Raw genomic sequence first — 5,500 nt, forward strand, 5'->3', positions numbered from 1 at the left:
GATGTTTTCATTAGTTTTTATGTTAAATTCACATTTCTGGACTTTACTATGAGTTTGTGTGTTTTTCTGTAATTTCAGGTATTTTCTGGCTGAAATTGAGGGACTTGAGCAGAAATCAGATTCAGAGGTTGAAAAAGGACTACTGATGCTGTTGGATTCTGACCTCCCTGCACTCAAAGTGGATTTTCTGGAGCTACAGAACTCGAAATGGCGTGCTTCCAATTACGTTGGAAAGTAGACATCCAGGGCTTTTCAGCAATATATAATAGTCCATACTTTGGCCAAGAATAGACGACGTAAACTGGCGTTCAACGTCAGCCTTCTGCCCAAATCTGGCGTCCAGCGCCAGAAAAGGATCCATAACCAGAGTTGAACGCCCAAACTGGCACAGAAACTAGAATGAATATCTCTTAGATCTCCTAACAGGAATCTTCGTGGTGTAAGCTAGAATGATGGCGGCATTCAAGAGAAACACTTCTGTTCTACATGAAATAAGCTAGAATGAATATCTCTTAGATCTCCTAACAGGAATCTTCGTGGTGTAAGCTAGAATGATGGCGGCATTCAAGAGAATCCGGAAGGTCTAAACCTTGTCTGTGGTATTCTGAGTAGGATTCAATGATTGAATGACTGTGACGAGCTTCAAACTCGCGAGTGCTGGGCGTTAGTGACAGACGCAAAAGGAGGGTGAATCCTATTCCAGCATGATCGAGAACCGACAGATGAATAGCCGTGCCGTGACAGGGTGCGTGAGCATATTATTCACTGAGAGGAGGGGATGTAGCCACTGACAGGAGTAAGACTGATTGGATGAAGATAGCAGGAAAGCAGAGGTTCAGAGGAACGAAAAGCATCTCCATTCTCTCATCTGAAATTCCTACCAATGATTTACATAAGTGTCTCTATCCCTATTCTATTATTTAATTTCGAAAACACCATTATCACTTTATATCTGCCTGACTGAGATTTACAAGGTGACCATAGCTTGCTTCATACCAACAATCTCCGTGGGATTCGACCCTTACTCACGTAAGGTATTACTTGGACGACCCAGTGCACTTGCTGGTTAGTTGTATCGAAGTTGTGACAATTATGAATTAAGATCAGAGCACCAAGCTTTGGAGCCATTACCAGGGATTGTTCGAGCCTGGACATCACAATTTCGTGCACCAAGTTTTTGGCGTCGTTGCCGGGGATTGTTTGAGTTTGGACAACTGACGGTTCATCTTGTTGCTCAGATTAGGTAATTTTCTTTTTGTCTTGTTTTCAAAAAAATTTTTCAAAAATCTTTCAAAAACTCTTCCTTTGTTTTCGAAAAAAAAAAAAATTTTTTTTTAAATGTTTTCAAAAATAAATTATTCTATGGTTTCAGAATTTTTAAGAATGAATTCTAGCGTTTCATGAAGCATGTTGAAGCCTGGCTGGCTGTAAAGCCATGTCTCAATCCTTATACCCAAGAGAAGAGCTTCTTTATCTTTCTTAGCCAATTGGCTGTTGAATGTAAGGAATGTCAGGCGTGTCATGTCTGAGTTACATACTAAAGCTTGGCTCGAAAATATCTCCCCCTTTTTCAAAAATTTCTTTTTAATTAACTAATTATTTTTATTTCAAAAATTTTCGAAAAAAAAAAGAAAAAAAAATACTAACAATTTTCAAAAACCAATTTTCAAAAATCACTAACTCTTTTTCAAAATAATTTTCGAAAATTATTCCTCCCCCATCTCATTCTATTTATTCATTCATATTCTAACATCTCATCTCACATCTCTTCCATTCGTACAGTTGCATTTCTTCTTTTACATCACGTGCTTTGTCTCCCCATCTTTTCTTCCACTCACAAAGGGATCCCTATACTGTGGTATAAAGGATCTCTATTATTATTATTATTTTTCTGTCCATTCTTCCTTGTCATATGAGCAGGAGCAAGGATAAGAACATTCTTGTGGAAGCAGATCCAGAACCTGAAAGAACTCTGAAGAGAAAATTAAGAGAAGCTAAAATACAACAATCCAGAGATAACCTTTCAGAAATTTTCGAACAGGCAGAGGAAACAAGCACCAATCTAGCGCTGAGCGCCCAGAGTTGTGTGCAAGAGCATTTTGCATGCCTAATTTGGTGCAAGGTTGTAAATCCCTTGACACCTCAAGATCTGTGGACCTCACAGGATCACCTCAGGATCTGTGGACCCCACAGGATCCCCACCTACCTCCACTTAAAACTTGAGACTGAGCGGTTAAAGTCAAGGTCCAAAGCAAAAGAAGAGTGTGCTTAAGAACCCTGGACACTTCTAATTGGGGACTTTAGCAAAGCTGAGTCACTATCTGAAAAGGTTCACCCAGTTATGTGTCTGTGGCATTTATGTATCTGGTGGTAATACTGGAAAACAAAGTGCTTAGGGCCACGGCCAAGACTCATAAAGAAGCTGTGTTCAAGAATCACCATACTGAACTAGGAGAATCAATAACACTATTCGAAATCTGAAGTTCCTATAGATGCCAATCATTCTGAACCTCAATGGATAAAGTGAGATGCCAAAACTATTCAAGAGGCAAAAAGCTATAAGTCCCGCTCATATGATTGAAGCTCTGTTTCATTGATAGATTGGAATTTATAGTATATTCTCTTCTTTTTATCCTATTTGATTTTCAGTTGCTTGGGGACAAGCAACAATTTAAGTTTGGTGTTGTGATGAGCGGATAATTTATACGCTTTTTGACATTGTTTTTAGTATGTTTTTAGTAGGATCTAGTTACTTTTAGGGATGTTTTTAATAGATTTTGTGTTAAATTCACATTTCTGGACTTTACTATGAGTTTGTGTGTTTTTCTGTAATTTCAGGTATTTTCTGGCTGAAATTGAGGGACTTGAGCAGAAATCAGATTCAGAGGTTGAAAAAGGACTGCTGATGCTGTTGGATTCTGACCTCCCTGCACTCAAAGTGTATTTTCTGGAGCTACAGAACTCGAAATGGCGTTCTTCCAATTACGTTGGAAAGTAGACATCCAGGGCTTTCCCGCAATATATAATAGTCCATACTTTGGCCAAGAATAGACGACGTAAACTGGCGTTCAACGCCAGCCTTCTGCCCAAATCTGGCGTCCAGCGCCAGAAAAGGATCCAAAACCAGAGTTGAACGCCCAAACTGGCACAGAAACTGGCGTTCAACTCCACAAATGGCCTCTGCACGTGCTACACTTAAGCTCAGCCCAAACACACACCAAGTGGGCCCCGAAAGTGGATTTATGCATCAATTACTTACTCATGTAAACCCTAGTGACTAGTTTATTATAAATAGGACCTATTACTATTGTATTAGGCATCTGGGGATTACCTTATGATCCTTTGATCACGTTTTGGGGGCTGGCCATTCGGCCATGCCTGGACCTTTCACTTATGTATTTTCAACGGTAGAGTTTCTACACTCCCGACTGAGATTTACAAGGTGACCATAGCTTGCTTCATACCAACAATCTCCGTGGGATTCGACCCTTACTCACGTAAGGTATTACTTGGACGACCCAGTGCACTTGCTGGTTAGTTGTATCGAAGTTGTGACAATTATGAATTAAGATCAGAGCACCAAGCTTTGGAGCCATTACCAGGGATTGTTCGAGCCTGGACATCACAATTTCGTGCACCATCCGGCCCTGGGTTTCCCGAGAACTGATGGTGCCGCTAGGATATGCTTGAAGTGGTTGAATGCCTCTTCGCACGCTGGGGTCCATTCGAACGTCATTCCTTTTTTCATTAGATTGAAGAAAGGCAGGGCTTTTGTCGCTGACGCGCCGAGGAATCGTGACAAAGTCGTTATCCTCCCGGCAAGTCATTGGACGTCTTTGATACTACCCGGGCTCTTCATCTGGAGAACTGCCTGACATTTTTCAGGATTGGCTTCCACCCCTCTTTGAGTGATCATGAACCCCAGGAACTTTCCGATCTCCATGGCAAACGCGCACTTGAGCGGATTAAGCCTCATGCCGTGTTGCCGGAGGGACGAAAAAACGCCATCAAGGTCGCTAAGGAGGTCGTCGGGTCGTGTGGTCTTCGCGAGTATGTCATCCACGTAGACTTCTACTGTTTTGCCTATAAGTTCACTGAATATCTTATTCATCAGCCTTTGGTACGTGGCCCCGGCGTTTTTCAAACCAAAAGGCATTACCCTGTAACAATAGATTCCCCCTGGCGTTATGAACGCCGTTTTTTCCTCGTCGGGTCGGTGCATCGGTATCTGATTGTATCCTGAGTAGGCATCCATGAAGCTCAGATATCGGTACCCTGCCGCTGCGTCGACGAGTTCGTCAATGTTAGGTAGGGGGTAGCAATCCTTGGGACACGCCTTGTTGAGGTCAGAGTAGTCTACGCACATTCTCCATCTCCCATTGTGCTTCTTAACCAGGACCACGTTCGACAACCAGGTCGAGTAGTCTAGTTCTCGGATGAATCCTGCTTCTAGGAGGCTGGCCGTTTGCCTGGCTACCTCTTCTGCCCTTTCTTGCAACATTTTCCTCCTCCTCTGGGCCACCGGCTTGGTTCCCGCCTTGACGGCCAGATGGTGCGATATGAGCTGGGGATCTATCCCGGGCATATCGGCAGGCGTCCAGGCAAAGAGGTCGGCATTAGCCCTGATCATTTCCATTAAAGGCTCCTTTATTTCATGGGGGAAGTTCCTGTTTATGAACGTGAATTTATCGTCCCCCTCGCCGACTCTGAACTTTTCCAAGTCTCCTTCTGGCTCTGGTCTAGGTTTGTCGTCTATCCTGGCGTCCAGGTCAGCAAGGAAGACCCCAGATGCTTCTTTGGATTTTTTCCTGAGAGAAAGGCTGGCGTGGTCGCAAGCGACCGCCGTTTCCAGGTCGCCTTTGATGGATCCTACGGATCCGTCATCAGTGACAAACTTCATCACCAGCAGCTTTGTGCTAATGGCGGCCCCCAGGTCGTTGATGGTTTTTCTCCCCAGGATGATGTTATAAGTCGTGGAGTCTCGTAATATTACGAAGTCCGCCATGATTGTTCGTCGCTTTTGCCCCTGTCCCACAGAGGTCGTGAGTGAGATGATTCCATCCGGCTTGATGAAGTGGTCCCCCAACCCTACCACACCGTGCTGGTGGGTCGTCAGGTCGGTGTCCCTTAGTCCCAGGGCGTCGAAAACGTTTCGAAACATGATGTTTGAGTCTGCCCCCGTATCTACCAGGATTCGTTTGACGAGGCCCGTTCCGACCCTGGCCGTGATGACCATGGGCGGACTTTCCGGTGCCTCGTCAAACCATTGATCCTCTGGGCCGAAGGAGATGGGTGGGATACCTCGGAAACTTCTACCTGCGGAGGTGGAGACCGCTAGGACCTTGGCGTCTTTTTTCTGTGCTGACTTTGACCTTGGGGCGGTATTCCTGGCCGTTACCACGTTTACCACCGTAAGCCCGTGGTCGTCACCCTCTGGTTCCTGCCGTCACCTCGTTGGCCGGGATCTATCTTCGCTATCGTGGTCCCGGTTACGTCTCCT

The sequence above is a fragment of the Arachis ipaensis genome, chromosome B05, assembly GCF_000816755.2.
Source record: "Arachis ipaensis cultivar K30076 chromosome B05, Araip1.1, whole genome shotgun sequence".
Taxonomy (NCBI): domain Eukaryota; kingdom Viridiplantae; phylum Streptophyta; class Magnoliopsida; order Fabales; family Fabaceae; genus Arachis; species Arachis ipaensis.